Source organism: Emydura macquarii, unplaced genomic scaffold, assembly GCF_026122565.2.
Source record: "Emydura macquarii macquarii isolate MOO-44397 ecotype Brisbane River unplaced genomic scaffold, CSIRO-AGI_Emac_v2 contig_2897, whole genome shotgun sequence".
NCBI classification, from domain to species: domain Eukaryota; kingdom Metazoa; phylum Chordata; order Testudines; family Chelidae; genus Emydura; species Emydura macquarii.
Genome location: NW_027133034.1, coordinates 53766595 through 53783490, shown reverse-complemented (window position 1 = coordinate 53783490; position 16896 = coordinate 53766595). Strand labels below are relative to the sequence as shown.

The following is a 16896-nucleotide window of genomic DNA, read 5'->3' as shown; positions in this document are numbered from 1 at the left end:
CCAATCCACCCAGTCAGCAGGGGTGCAGTCCATGCCCCCGGCACAGGAGAAGGCCCATTGACACCGCTCCTTGGACAAGGAGTTGGACCCCACAGAGGGGTGCATCCCTTCAGCAGTCCTCTTCCCCCTCCCTGGACAAGGCAGTCTCCCGGGACCACAGTCTCCTGGGACCACATGGCCACTGGAGGGTTTCAGGGTGCACCAGGAGCTCCTCAAGAGGGTGGCTTCTAACTTCAGACTGGAGGGCAAGGAGTTAGTGGAGGCTGCTGATACCCTCTTCAATGTGCTGGTGGCAGCTACCCCAGTGAGAGTAGCCCTACCAGTCCACGATAGGGTTCTCAAAATTGTTATGGCCTGTGGCAAACCCCTTCCTCGGTCACCCCTATGTCGAGGTCACTGAGAAAAAGTATTATGCCCAGCTGAAGGGTTCGAGTATCTGTTCACTCACCCGGCCCTGGGAACCCTGGTGGTGGACACAGCCAACCTGCAGGACAGGCAAGATCAGCCTTGTTCCATTCCCAAGAACAAAGACAACAGAAAGCTGTGGATTTGTTTGAAAAAAAAAAAAAAAAAAATTCCACAGCAGCCCTGCAGTTTAGGATTGCCAACCATCAGGCCCTCCGGGGGGGATATAATTTTAAATTGTGGGATTCCCTCAGGCGGTTTGCTGAGGCCCTGCCCCAGGACCAGGCCGCAGACTTCACCACCATCCTGGATGAAGGAATCACGGTAGCTAGGGCAGCGCTCCAGATGTCCAGTGATGCTGCTGACTCAGTGGGTAGGGCCATAGCCTCCGCCATTTCCACAAGGAGGTGCTCGTGGCTGCAACCCTCAGGCCTGTCCCAAGAGGTGCAGCGATCAAGCCAGGACCTCCCCCTCGATGGGTCGGCCCTCTTCTCCAATAAGACCAATGCAAAGCAGCACAGTCGGAAGGACTCCGCCAGAGGGTGTGCAAATCTTCCCTGACCTGGATGATTGGCTGGTCAGGGTCAGGTCCAGGTTTCAAGTTCAGAAGAGCGTGCCCCTCCCTCGCTCCATGTGCAGCAGGCTGGGACTGCTCATAAACAAGCAGAAGTCCACACTAACTCCTGTGCAACGCATAGAATTGATTGGGGGCACCCTGGATGCTTCCCGGATCACTGCCTTCCTGCCTCAGCCACGTTTCAAGGCAATGGTCTCTATCATCTCCCAGCCTCACCGATGCCTCACGACAACAGCCAGGCGCTGCCTAGAGCTGTTAGACCACATAGTGGCCTGCATCTAGTGGTTAGCTTCGGTGTACGTGCCGAGCAGACACCCACTGAATTGGGTGGTCACAGTTCTCCTGCCCATCCTAGCCTCCCAAGACTGGTGGAGATCCCCCACGGCAGTGTTGAAGGGCATCCTGTTCAGGGAACTGGTCCCGTCGGTCATCCTAATCTTCGACACCTCAGATGTGGGATGGGGAGCCCACATCAGCCAACCTGAGCACACAAGGGCTCTGGTCGGGGGAGGACAGGTGCCTGCACATCACTGTGAAGGAACTGAGGGCTATTCGCCTAGTGTGCAGGGTGTTTCTCCGATTCCTGACTACGATCCTGTAAAAGTGGAGTGTTCCCCAACGGGACCCATTTGCATCAGCCTGGAACGCGAAGTGCCCAAGGTTCTGCTCGCTCTGGGGTCGCACCGGATCAATTTCTGACGCGTTCCTCACCAACTGGGTGGGGACCCTCATGTACGCGTTCCCGCCCATTCCGCTCCTGCCCATGGTCCTACTGGAAATGAAGAGGAACAGGGCGGACGTCACTCTCATCACTCCGGCCTGGCTGAGACAGCACTGGTTCAGCATGCTGCTGGACCTCTCGATCGCCCCGCCCATGGAGCTCGCTAGGCGGCACGACCTTCTCTCCCAGGACTATGGTCACCTGTTGTACCCGGACCTGGACTCCCTGCACCTCATGGCCTGGAGGCCCTGTGGCTGATGGAGGGAGAGAGAGCCTGCTCGGTGTAGGTCCAGCAACTCCTGCTGCGCAGCAGGAAACCTTCTACACAGGTTGTGTATTGACCTAAGTGGGGACAGTTTACCTGTTGGGCGGAGTCCTGGGCCATTCCGCCCAGCCTTTTGCCTTTGCAGGCGATCCTGGATTACCTGCTCCAGTTAAGGCTCCAGGGTCTGGCGCTGACCTCATTGAAGGTTCACTTGGCAGCCATTTTGGCCTTCCATCAGCTGCGAGAGGGGAAATCGCTTTTCTCTCATTCCATGTCGGTCAGGTTCCTCAAGGGGATGGAAAGGCTTTATTCGCAGGTCCATGACCCGGTGCCTTCCTGGGATCTCAATCTGGTCCTCTCGAGACTCACGGGGCCCCTTTTGAACCCATGGCTTCATGACCTCTGCTCATGCTTTCATGGAAGGTAGCCTTCCTGATGGTCATTACCTCAGCGGGGAGGGTCTCCGAAATTAGGGCCTTGACCTCGGAGCCCCCTTATACAGTATTCTATAACGATAAGGTGCAGTTGAGGCTGCATCCAGCCTTCCTGCCCAAGGTGGTTTCCCAATTTCATTGTAACCAAGATAATTTTCTCCCCGTGTTTTTCCCAAACCACATGGTTTGGAGGAGGAGAGGAGATGGCATTGGCTGGACGTGAGACGAGCCCTGGCCTTCTAAATCGAGCGTACAAAGCCGCTCTGGAAATCGATGCAGCTCTTTGTTGCAGTGGCAGACCTGATGAAAGGATCACCTGTCTCCGCCCAGCACATCTCCGCATGGATGACATCCTGCATCAAGTGCTGCTATGAGCAGGCGAATATGCTGCTTCCAGGTGTCAACACAACGCACTCAACCAGAGCTCAGGCCTCCACTGTGGCCTTCCTGGAGAGGGTGCCCCTGCAGGTCATCAGCAAAGCTGCCACCTGGTCATCGGTGCACACCTTCACATTCCACTATGCCATTGTTCAGCAGGTGAGAGAGGACATGGGTTTCAGCAGAGCCGTGCCAAGGGCAGCTCACTGGTAACTCCTACCCACCTCCAAGGTATTGCTTTTTAATCACCTATATTGGAATGGACATGAGCAATCACTCAAAGGAGAAAACATGGTTACTTACCAGTAACTGTTGTTCTTCGAGATGTGTTGCTCATGTCCATTCCACACCCACCATCCGTTCCCACTGTTGGAGTTGGCAGAAAGAAGGGACTAAGGGGCCGTATGGTCGGCAGTGCCTCATACACTGCTGCCTGTGCGCGGGGTTCCAGGGGACACTAGAGCTGACCCTACAGGGTCTGCTAAGGGGAAAAATGTTCCAGGAACCATGCACGCTGGCATGCAGTCACCTATAGTAGAATGGACATGAGCAACACATCTCGAAGAACATCAGTTACTGGTAAGTAACCATGTTTTTTGTTTTTATGGTACCCAATTCTCTATTGTTTATCTGAATAATTTCTGTCTGGTTCTTTGATTGTTTTATAACTAGCTGTGAAATATTTAAATTAATTAAGGTGGTCAGGTATGATTGATCAAAGAATTATTTTGCAATATATTGGGATTGGTCAAAGAATTATTTTGTAATATGATTGGTTAAGGTACAGCTAAGCAGGACTCATGTTTCACTATATAAACTGAGGTCCAAAAAGAAATTCTTTGGAACCTAACTCCTGGACACAGCCCACAGAGCTGCCAGACCTCAACACCCCTGCCAACCATACTGAGCAGAAGCTGGAGTCCCCAGATGATATAATCCTGATTAGCCACCAGAAGAAGTTTGTCTGCCTTATTGGGAGTGGTGAGCTTATTGGGAGTGTATGCTTAGCGTGTGTATTCTGTTTTGATAATTGTTAATAAATAGAGAATAAAGATATTACTGTGTAATGTTCCTTCACTGGTAAAAGACCACTCAAGACCGAAGAAAATTTTGTCCAGAGCCCTACGAATAGGGAAAGGGTGGTTACTTCAATTAACCAGGTTATGCCTGGAGCCCTATGGACTGGGAAAGAGTGGGGGTGCCTTAACTGGGTTATGCCTTGCGCCTTATTGATTAGGGTAAAGATGGGGTGACCTAGTGTGCGGGTAACAGTATGGGTAGACATGACCTTAGGCTACATTAGAAGAATTGCTGTGGAGCTGATTCTTTTCCACTCCACTCACTGACAGGTCAAAATTCAGCTATTAATTTCCTTTACTCTATTTCCTCCTATTTGGAATAAATAAAAATCAATACTCTCCTCAGCAATTATTTCAGTCAGTACATTAGGAAATGTAATATTCTTATTTATATTGATTAAATGGCAAAAGATATATTTGTTTTAAAGTACCATGGAGAAAACATACAGAAAAATAAAAGACAATCCCCATAAACAAGTTACAGTCAAGATCTGGCACAAGACTAGAAATACAATTTCTGAATACAATATAAAACAATGGGTACAGTCAATAATGGGAGACCCAGGCTTTTCGCAAGGACAAATTGATTCTACAGTATATTCCAAACGTGGGCAAGTTTTGGCCTAAAAAGCTATTTCCAAAAAAGCACAGAAATTGAAGGTTTCACATTCCTACAATAAAGATGCATTTTACACAAACACTGACTGCACAACCTGCAGCTCAGAAGCTACATTTTTACACTTCAGTCCTCACAAAAGTCTATAGTATCTGCATCCTACTGAAAAGTTGAAAGGTTTATACCAGCAGCCTGTAAAATACTAATGAATCTAACTCAATACAACTACATAAGCACTTTTGCCTTTGAAATAAATATTTAAATACAGAAATGAGTCAAAAACAGTGGTTTGAAGCTATAAAACACACTATATTTCCCAGAATAACAAACTTATCCTGACCTGTATCATCCTTAGGAGCTTTATTTCATAAGGTTTAGATGACAGAATATACAAAAAAAAAAAAGAGTACAGCATTTGAAATGAATGTAAATTATAAGAAGCTGCCTTGTTGTTAATGCCATTAACATTTTGTGAAACTGTTATAAAAACTCTATTACTATTGTTAATACTGTCTAAAATAGTAATCCTAAGAACATAGATGAATCCAACAGGATGACAACAACCTGGCTTCACCTGATATGGCTTCACCTGATCTGAATAAACCCCATAATGGAGCAAATCTCAGTGTGTGCAACACAAAACTGTGATCTTTTTGCAAGTAAGTCGGGAAACAATCACTTCTCTCAATTAAACAGCATATGCTTTTGGTCTGGCTTTTTATCTATTTGATATTTGTTATATAGGCACAGATCCACACCCTTACTTATTTAGATTTGTTATTATATAAAGATGTATAATTTCATTTCCTAATTTTATTTTTAATTAAAGAGTTTGAAGGGGGAAATCCTTTCCTGTGGCTTTTTATTGTCTGTTTTTATCTGAGTAATCCAAGAACTAATAGTCTTTATAAGTCAAGCAGCACTGGTATATATCCATTAATACAGAATATAAGAAATTTTTTTTAGTGAGCAAAAGGTATTTTTAACCAGGAAAGGATCTAACTTTAACCTTCCTTAATCCTCTGCTAGCAGTGATGTAACCTACATTAATTAACTATAGATTGAGTGTCTCATTATTTTAATATCCACTCATGCCTTTGTTAACATTTCCTTTTCTTTCCCTCCTTCTGTCTGGTCCAATTGTCTGAATGTTTTCCACCATAGTGCTGAAAGGCAGTGATAGCTATACCTGACTCTTCTGGGGCTGTTGTTAATTGAATAGACAAGTAATTAATCTTGTCATCTTTTTTATATCCCCTCCCCTGACACCTTTATTATTAGTCTTTTCAAATAACAAATACTAAGGGCCAATCCTTTTCCTCTCCCCAGTGCTGCAGTGCTCATGAAGGGGATAAAAGGAGCAAAGATCATGTTGAGGTCCCTAGCCAAGGGGCATTTGTCGTGTGTGACATCCTTTGGCAAACCCTGGGAAAATTCTTGCGGAAGTGAAGGCTGAGTTTAATAGAATGATCAAAGCTACTACCTCAAGGTAAATATTTATAACTTTAAGCATTGTATAAGGATTTCTTTACTATTTTTGAGACTAGTTAAACCTGCTGGTTTCACTTGAGTGATCAGATTACAGAGCTAACAGTAGCTCAGCACTTAATTTAGAAAACATGCACATTCTTGATGATTAAACAAGTTTATTTTAAAAGGGTGTTTCAGATCTGTAGTGATTGGTATTCACAGAAAGCAGATCTCTGATCACGATGGTCTCAATTCCGTCACTTAGGCCCAGATCCTCAAAAGTATTTAGGCTCCTAATTTGGAGCCTAAATACCTTTGAGGGTCCAGCCCTTAATAACCTACATTTTCAAACTGCATGAGCATGATCTAGCAGTCCACTACAAAGGAATAGGCAAGTGGAAGCCATGATGCTTCTGTAGCCTAGCAGGTGTTTGGTTATCAAGAAAATTTCCTAAAATATTTAAAACTGATGCTGAAACTTTTTTTTTGCAGCTTTTAGTAAGGAGCAGAGACATTACTGATCAACGTACATTGTTGAAAGTTAAGCCTTTCCAGATTATTTCCTCATGATGGTTAAGGATGTTTCAGAGGTTATTTACTTACGTGATACATTTCATTAAAAGGGAAGGCTAGTGTAAATGTAAATATTCTGATTCATGCCGTATTGTTCTCTGTACTGAGCCAAGGTCCATTACACAAACAACAGGTTTGTGAGTTCTAGATATTTGCTTTACACATAAAACTGCCACTCTCCTGTTCTTCATGTTGTGGGAAAGTTATCCGTGAGGAGGATTACAATAGGAAGATCCCAACTTGGTACAGTTAGTCCTTTGGGCCCAATCCTGCAAATCCCATTCACTGAAGTAATTTCATTCAAGGCAATGAGGCTACCCAAGTGTGTAAGGATTAGTTATGTAAGTAAGGATTTGCAGGATCAGACTGTTAAATGATACATGTTATGTTCTTATTTAGATCCATTTATTTGGTCAAGTTAGGTGCATGTTGGTTAGGGAAAGGTTGCTTGATTTGTGACATACATCAAATCATGATTATTTTGTAGAGTATTATCTACAGACCAGGAAAACACTTCTCAATCTACAAAACTGCAAACTAAAAGGCAAAGACTTACAGTCATTTTGCTATCTATGTTTAATAGGAGGATAGAATTGCTTTAGCTTGGAAGAGAATATAATGCAAGAGTATAGTTTTGTTCTTGACTTTTAATTAGATTTGGTCCTAGCATATGGCTTTATCAATAATTGGATAATTGCATGAGTTCATGCTAGTGGTTCCTCCTGTGTTTGAGAGCTGTCTCTGTACACTTCCTGCAAATAGACTTTTATTATTAGCAACAACACATCTTTGAACAATATATTTCTTTTTGTATGTCATTAGTTTTATCTGCTGAAGGACTGCAGTGTATTTAAAGGAGTGTTAAGAATGGGCCACAGTTTAAATTAACATTTTCAAATTCACATTTAATTTAGATTGCAAGGGACATTGTCAAAGCATTTAGATCCTGACTGTTAACTTGCTTGTTATATTTGTAAAGATGCTGCTTATTCTATTGGCAGTGGGGAAGGATGGGGATTAAAGTAACCTTTCTAGCACTGAGTAACTTTCTTTTTCTAAAGCATAACCTATAATAAAACGTGCCTGTGCAGCTGGGTTTATTAATAATACTTTGTGGCTACAAACATAGCTAATTCCTGGGCACCCTGCTGCCCTGAGTTAGATACCAAGGTACCGCATGTAGTGCACAATGAGAGTTAAGCACCTAATAAAAGGATTCTCAGTTACAGCAAACCAAATGGGGAGCCACTTAAACTAGTCAGATCGGGAAAGGAATGGGGCTTGGTCCTAAAGCCACAAAGGTATTTAGGCCCTAAATCTGATTGATCCGCGCTTTGCGCACCTGACTGACAGATTGGAGAGAGGCACTTATCTTCACTTGGGATTTGCAGCTGTGAATTCTCCCCTAGAGTTAGGTGCTTTCTAACATTAAATGAGAGAGCCTCAATAGCCCAATGGTTAGAGCACTCAACTTGGATGTAGGAGACCTACATTCAAACTCCTATGCTGCCTGATTTGGTGTGGGGACTTGAACCCAGGTCTCGCACAGCCATGGTGAAGGCTCTAAACACCATTCCTCAGTTGACAGAGAGAATTTTGCTTGGGTATGTACCTTAACTCCATTTCCTGGTTTTCATAAGTTTGAGTTTTTATGAACTTGATGTTCTGTAAGGGCACAAGATGCTGTCTGGGCAACATTAGTTCTGCATTAAGTTTTTGTCAGTGGATTTTGTCTGGTTTTTTGTTTTGTTTTTTAACAGAAAAATAATCATTTATTTGTTTATTTAGGAGTTAGTGATTATTGGTACATGAGTGTTAGGTGCAAGCCTAGCTTCTGATCCTATCCATAAAGCTTAATCCTTTGTTGAATAACATTTTCAATATTGCTTCCCCAAAGGAGTGCTGGGTGCCATGCAAAAGCAATGGTAAGTGTTAGGCAATTTAGACTCTTTGGGGCCCAATCACAGCTATGGTTTGAACCTCAGGTGTGTGCAAAAAAAAAAAAGGTTGGTAGAATCTGTCAGTGTCAAAAAATGCTGCTCTTTTTGGTAGGGGGCTATATCTTAGGAACCCATTGATCAAATGGTCCTAAATTTGGTTAGGTAACTCTGCTCTGCACTTTAATCAGGCATACCAAATTTCAAGGCAATTTGAATAACAGCACTCGGAAGAGTCATCCTTTAAAAAGAAGGGTCTTCTCAACCTTAACTAAGTGGAACTGGTGCTCCCCTATAATGTCCCCTATAATGTTCAGCAAATGCTTGCCTGCATAGTGAAGAACAAAATAAAATCCCTCACTTCGTTTCATCTGCTTTTGCAATGGCAGTATATATGTTAGTGATCATGAAGTAATAACATTCACATTGTGAGCAGCCGTGGCAGTGTTTCAGAATTTCTACTTATTAATGTCACCGTACTTTAGAAGTACTGCAGTTATCCATAAAAACATCACTGTAACAGTGATTCTAATCTAGTGCCAACCTAGAATGTAGCTGTTAATTTAGGGGCAGAGTAAATAGTCTATACAGCAATAACATTGGTGATAATTAGAAAACAACCTCAAATGACAGGCTAATATAATAAATATAGTTTGATTTTAAAAAGAGGTACATGGTAGTTCTGTTCTGTGTAAAACTAGTAAAATAACAAATGAGCATATTTTATTTTTGCATTTAATATAAATATACCAGATAATTAATGAAGGAAAAATACACTGACTAAGACATATAAGTACTTAATAGGAGAAATGCTGATGTGTTATTGATGAAAAAGAGTTAATTTCTGAAACATGAAGAGGACTACCTCAAGAAATTTTTAATTTTTAAAAGATTCTACAATATATTTCTGTCTCTAAAACAAAGGAAAGTTTTTGCAAGAAACACAATTGAACTGCAACTTTTTACAGCCACACCCACATGAAGACTTCTACTCCGCATGTTCTATTGCCTGTATGACAAAATGTTTGATCAGATAAATTAAACTGATACATTAGAAAGACTATGTTGTTAGAAAATATAAATAAGGCTTCTAAAGATAAACACTGGTATGAAGCTCACTGTCTCTGAGATGGACTAATGCTATGTGATATTCCAAGAGATTCCTTAATGAAACACAAACTTTATTAACCTAACATTTGAACAGACCAAAATGTAATTAGTAAACCTGCTGGCTCTAAAGTTAACAAAGCCTGGTTAACATATTAAATCAGGTATACTGTATATGAGGGAGAGACACTGGGTTACTATGAATCCAATTAAGGAAAATTATCTCACTTTCTAATTTATTTTTAATTTGCAGGAATCAACTTGGAAGGCTGTTATATAAAATAATTCAGTGAGGACACTTACCTCCCTGCATCAAGAAGGTCATGGTGTTTGTAGTCCAAAGATCAGTACCATGATTTCCAAATATAAAATCTTAGCAGAGTTGGCAGCAAGAATGGAACTATTTCTACCCTCATTTAACCACACTTGACAAACCAGATCTATTATGACTCAGTGCCCCAGGAACAACTGGACAAGGTTATCTGATACACATTACACCAAGATAAATAAGATTAAAGATCTTATTATATCTCTGGAAACCAAACAAGTGTTCTAATGAGGCTATGTTCCCTCCACATACTCTCCCACCAGTACTGAATATTTTTAACCTTAGTCCCATATTTATATCCTGCATACACATATGTGCACAACTACAAGCTTTTGCTTCTAATATCTTAGCTGTTCTAATCTGTGCTATTTGTCAGAGATGTCTCTTTCCATATTTCCACATTTAATAACTGAACATCTTGCTGTGATCAGTCACATACAAGGGATCTGATTTTACAGTTAAAACAGGACAGACTATCTCACTTCTGTAATGATTGATTACAAGCCTTCCACAATCAGCTTCCTGTACCCACTTGTAATTGCTACCCATCCATAGTGCCATCCTGCTTTTAATTTCAGCACTTGTTCAAATTGTGAGATGCACAGTGAGATCATTTTCTAGTTTACCTTCCTACCTTTGCCTATAAATACAAGGGTAATTTTTTAATATGAGACTCTTTTTGAATCTAGTTTAGAATTGCTCTCTATTCTTCTAACCGTGTCTCCTAAAGATTTGTATATCTAGGAAAATCATCACTTAGCTATCTTACATAGAGATTAATTGCATTGTACACTGTTTACAAGTAGTAGCAGTATCAGCTACTCCATCAATGAGTTTTAATTCTGATCTCATGAGGCTGCTTGTAGAGAGTGAAAGAATAGTTCTGCTACTTCTCCATTCAGTCCTTGGGAAATGACCTTGTCTGAGACAACTGCATTGATACCTTTCTTAGCTAAGGATTAATACCCATATATCTTTTTGTTCTATATTGTGCTAGCTGCTGTACAGTCAGAGTCCTGGTCCATGATTTGGGGCTCCTAGCTGCTATTGTAATACAAGTAATAAACATGGTTCATTTACAATTAAGATTGCTACAGTAAATCTAACTCTTATATACAGCACAAAATGAAAACATTGCAGGTTTGGGTTTTTTTAAACAAAAGCCTAAGCCTTAAGCTACCTTAACAGGTACTTTAAAGCCTTAGCATTCACATATTTTGTTAACAGTGATTGGATAGACCCTCAGCTGGTGTAAATCAGCATTGTTCCATTGACTTTCAATGGAGCTATGCCAATTTACCCCAGCTGAGGATCTGGCCTATACTATTGCTGTGTGAAATTTCATCTTACATATTTCAGTAACAATCTTAGCTCTGACTAGAACTGGTCAAAAAATAAATGGATGTAACTTTTGTGAACATTTTCATGCAATGCTCATCCTTTTCTCTCCCAGCAACTCTTCAGTGAAAAAAATCTCATTGAGATGTTTCAATCAGTTGGCTGAAAAATGAGCTGAAACTTTCACAAACACATCAAAATCTTAATTATGTATTTTTGTGATTGAAATTCAAAAGGGCAAGGGAAAATTTTGTCAAAGTTATGAATTTCAAGACCAGCTATAACTCAGACCCAAAAGACATATTGACAAAAACTTCCAACATGGATGTTTCTAAATTATACACTAGACATGGTCAAATATATACATCTATTAATGATGTAATAGGGCAAAAGAGTTTATCCATATGTCCTGTGGATTGAAGTTAAGGCTGATACTAGCTACCTTGGGAAAGCTTCTCTGGGAAATAAGAGCTATTCAGTGGGGGGTTGAGAATGGCAGCTCCAAGAGGCTCTTTAAGTCAGGAATAGCACTTAACTTGTTTAAAATTGTATAAGTGTAGAAGCAAAAGGCAATCTCCAGCAGTCACTACCGCCCCCCCCCCCCCCCGTTTTGAAAGATGCAGCATGACAATTTCCCCCAGCACCTGCTGCTGGATGCTGCCACACCCCACGCCTTTCCTGGTGAGTCCCCATTTGGGGTAAACAGTGCTCATGGACACACTGGCTAGTCACCCCATTTTGGTTGGAGAACATTAGTGGCAGCATTTTTTCAGACCCTGTAGTAGCACAAAGGATTGGGGGACACTCTCTGTACATTCTTCCCTCCCCTCTCCCATAGGAAGAGCTACAACATGGTTTTTTTTATATTTATAATTGGCATAAGCAAGGATTTTAACATCACTGTTTGTATGAACAAAAATTTCAATCTTTTCTAAAATTTGGCATTAAAATATGCTGTCTTGAGTCCATATAAAGGGTTTGTTGCTGGAATGACACTGTGCAGCCAGTTAGGTATGTCATAATCCTGAAAGCAGAGGTGTATTCCTGCAGAGATCTTTGGCCCTTAATGGAAGTGCTTAGCCCATCCCCTCACACCTCCTGTGAGATTACTTAACAGTGGTGGATCACTAGGGAAAGACCACATCATCCTGATGTTGACAAATACATTTCTAAAAGGAATAGTAATAATAATGAGAAAAATGGGCACATTTAGGGATGAGATAGGCGAGAACAATGCAACTTTCAGTGGTTTTAATTGAAATTCCTGCACTGAATAGGCGAGTAATAGAACAGGGGCAGCACCCTAGTTCCCGTAGATAAATTTGCCATCCTAAAGGGTCCTGGAAATCCCACTGGATGAAATAGAGGACAGATATTTCATTAGTGAAATATTGTCATAGTAACACTCCATCAGTTGCCTATGGAGGGCCAGATTGTGCCTGGCTGCTCCAGAAGTGCTTGAAGGGAAGAGGCAAGAAGGCTTCTCACAGCCTTTGCACCACTTGCAATGGCCAGGAAAGGGACAATGTCAGTGCATGCCTTCCCTCCTCACATCTTTTAGGGAGCATAGTACAGGAAGCTGTCCAGTGTACAGGGGAGAGTATGCTGCCCCAAAGGAATACAAAAGTGTAGCGAGGAGCTCCAGGAAGGCTTCTGTTTCTCTGAGGTACAATTCCTCTCCATGGCTCTGCCCTGCCTCTGTCTCCAATGCAGGTCAACGTTTATAAGTCTCCATGTGGCCCTGAATGAGTAGCAATGCTTGTATAAACAGTGGAGGAAAGAAATGTCTGTGGAGTAGTTAAGAAATTATTCAGGAGTATGGTGCAGTATGTAACTAGAGACAGTAACGGCTATACCCAGTTTTGTACATTACCTTATCCTGATTTATGACATGTCATCTCTATTCTGCTGAATAACTATAGCAACAACCTTTCAGAGTTGTCTCCAGCAATATTTTAATGTTGTTATAAGTAACAATTATTATTATGCAGGCAAAAACTCCTTGTCACTCAATGCATGTGAACTCAACTTTAAAAGTGATTTCATGTTGGTTATTGCCTTTTGACCTTGTATTTTAAGCAGATGGGATGTTCCATAACTGTCCATGTAAAAAGTTAAATTCCAGAGAGTTCAATTAAAAAGAGAAAAAAGACACAGGATTATAAAATGGCAGAGAATTAGTTGCTTTTTTGGTGGTGGTTGTTGTTTTGTTTCTTTGGTTTATTTAAACTGAAATCAGACTGGACATGACTCTTACAAGTTCTAATTTTAATTATCATACTTTTTAAAAGAGTAGGTTACATTTAATAACATTTCTTATTCTGAAACAAAACTTTCCTGTCTTCTCTTAGGAAAGAGCTTAAGAAATCTGTGTGACTATGGGGAACTAAAACTCTCACTTAAAGTCACCCTTGTGGAAGGTTGCTGGGTAATGCAGAGGACTTTAACATCTTTTGAAAACTTGCAGTTGTTGGTACTATTGATTTAATTTAATGAGTGACGTTACTAATTAACGTATTACATGAATGTGTCAGATACACTCCAAATACAGAAATTAATATTGAATCGCTGTATGATGCTATGGTGGATAGGATATACTCTGATAAATTATATATGCCAGCCAATTACAACATAAGCAAAATACTGTTGCTTAAAAATGATTGATTGGGTCTTCCTGTGTATGGCTGTTGGAGAGATTGTCTGGGTTTCTTCCTCACTATCACGTTGAGATATTTGCTACTGAAATTGCATCCATTTACTTTTTTTCCTTTTTTAGTTCCTTCTCCAAATTTTATTGAGCCATCATTGGAGATTTCCTTCATTTTAGTGCTGTTTCTCCTGACTCTGCATAAATTAAGGGTGAAATGGGAACAATGAATCATCACAGCAAAGGAAAAAAGCTTATTGGTAATAAGAAGAGTAAATGAGGCCACAGGGTTCTGCTGTTTCACATTTCTAACAATGCTTTCCTTTCTTGTGTCATTTTCACATTGATCAGTTTAACTGATGTCTCTTTAGACACTAATTGCTGTATTGATTAATCTGAATTGGCTCATCACACTGGTTAGCTTGGGAGAAAAAAAAAATATTCCTAAGAGGTAAAAATGTTAATTGTATTAGTAATTACTTTAAAGCTTTTATCTTACTTTTGCCAATGACCATTTCCATGGAAACAGGAACAGGTACAGCAGCATTTAGCAGAGCTGTTCAGAACTCTTGGCAATATCAGCCATGGCTGAGGTTGGAAGGACAATTATGCAAACTTCACTTACAGATTATATAAAAGTCCTGAAGTTTATAGTGTTTTAACTTAGAAATATAGTAAGGAAATTCATCTTAAGGATGAGACTCTGCCTTCATACGTAGTATGGACCAAATTATGGTCTTGATTTTGCCCTCAGCTGCTTTGCAGGGGGTTCTAAGAGTTGCCTGGCAGACAGGCAGAATTTCTCCTGAGGACTCCGACTCAGCAACAACTTTTCCTGGGGGCTTTTGGGCTGAGTACAGTCGCTACACAACTGTTGGGCCTTGTCTACTAGGAACACCTTTGAAAAATTTCCCACCACAGCTACCAGTTCATCTGGAATTATAAGCAAACTGACTACTTTTATATTTCTGGTAGTTTAACATATCCAGATGATTTGCTCTTTTCTGTCAAGCAGTGACATAAACAATTTAAAGTGCCATCAGTGCAACTGTGGAAACTTCCTAAATATCAAATACCTTTTAGTGTTCTGGACTAAGTCTTTTTTTTTTTTCTTTCATACCCTGCAAAGTTTGTCTGTATTTCCATGCACTGCTTTCACTTGCTCCATGAAGTAGGAATTATTTGGATTCCTCTGACTAGTTATTCAGTAGATGATATTACTGGTCTTTATGAAGTTCCCATGTTTTGTGCAGCAGATTTTGCCATGAATTATGATTTAAGTAAAGCATGGATAAGGGGCAAGGGAGGAGAACTATAGTGCAACTTAACATCTGTTAAGGTGAGCTTTGTACAAATAAGAATACCCCATTCGGACAAGTAAGGCAAGTTGACTGATATATATGATGACTTCATAGACCAGTACATTGAGTTGTGTTAGTAAGATTAAATAGCAGTCATGACTGAATACTCTTTAAGTGTTCCTGGAAGTATCATGGACATTTCTAACTATGTAAGTTATTGCTGAAACATAATTCAAAACAAACATTCCTCTGTGTTTCACCTATAAATGGTGATTAAGTTCTGAGAAGCTCCCTTTAAATCTCAGTCTTGCAGATAGGTGATGGCTTCATGCCTGCTTTAGTACCACATAATGCTGCCATATGTTGTAAGGTTTCATGATTCTTGTTTATTTAAAAGAAAAAATACATTCAATTTATAAAGAATACACCAAACATACCATACAGCAGCTTGGGAGGGGTAGGGGGAAAGAACTGGGTACTCAGCACTTTGAAAATTAGACCACTAATTTAGATACCTAAATAAGGGTTTCGGAGCCTAACTTTAGGCGTCCTTTAAAAAAAAATTCTTGGTTAACAGTACTATCAGGCAACAGCAATATCTTAATTCTAGGCAACTAAAATAAATGACAGAGAAATAAACAGAGGCCTTTTGCCCCTAAAACAAATCTTTCTCTATCCTTCATTCTCTTTTAGGGTGTGGAAATTAATTTCATATCATGAGAAAGCCATCAGGATTTATGGAGCTATATGTTCCCTCCAGCGTTCTTGTCTCTTAATATGTCTAAAGGGATTTAGATCCAGGATTGATGGCCTCAACTTTTTCAGAAAAGAAGAGAAAAGAAGGACTTGCTGGCCAACCAAAACCATTATTGGTAATGGCTCTTATATTTTCCTCTATTTTATCCTAGCAATGTGCTTTGCTGTCTGGTTACATGGATTTAAATCACTCCCTATCGATAGACTAGACAAGGAGAAAAAATTCTGCCCCTGAAGGATTCCCACATTTAATCTACTAGAAAACCTTAAAGGCTATAACATCCTACAAAACCTGTATGGGCTTTTTTGTGTGTTACAGCTTGGTCATACAAATCACATGACCAAACAAAAATGGTTGATAATGGATCAGAAACATTTGTAAGAATGGGAGGGGGAGGGAGAGGTCTTCTACAATCTCATACTCCATCCTCCCATGTTTGGGCTATGTCTACATTACAAAATTAAGTCAACCTCTTTTATGTCGGCATACAGCAACTGCAGTAATTACATTGCTTGTGCGTGTCTACACTTTGCTCCTTGTGTTGGCGGTGCTCATCATCACCAAGTGTTTGTATCATCATTGTGGGGTATTGTGGGAAGGCTCCTGAAAGCCAGTAACAGTCGATGTAAGCAATGCAATGTCTACGCTGATGCTGCATTAATCTAATTATATTGACCTTGACTCTATGTCATTTGTGGAGACAGGAGTTATTAAAGTCAACACAGCAGGACAGTTACGTAAGCAGGAGCAAAATTTAAGTGTAGACACTTCCACAGTTAGGTTGATGTAAACTACCTTGTGTCAACCTAACTCTGCAGTGTAGACCAGACCTCAGCCTTTTACTGTTCTGTTGATGTCCCCACACAACATGACTGAAGAACCATAATTTTACTCCCTTTCTTTCCACTTGTCCTCAGCTCTTTTTCATGCAGTGGTACTTTGGCTGCATACTTTGCTGTCAGA

General features: G+C 40.7%; 1 long non-coding RNA gene across 3 annotated transcripts; it reads left to right on the top strand.

The window, feature by feature from the left end:
- The first annotated feature begins 5514 nt into the window (after positions 1-5514).
- LOC137166930 (uncharacterized) lies at positions 5515-16223 on the top strand. 3 transcript variants are annotated; one of them, XR_010923880.1, is made up of 2 exons: positions 5515-5964; positions 15870-16223. It is a non-coding gene; the product is annotated as an uncharacterized lncRNA (long non-coding RNA). The 3 variants fall into 3 exon arrangements; XR_010923882.1 differs by lacking the exon at positions 5515-5964 and adding an exon at positions 8041-8122; XR_010923881.1 differs by lacking the exon at positions 5515-5964 and adding an exon at positions 14052-14135.
- Positions 16224-16896: the final 673 nt, after the last annotated feature.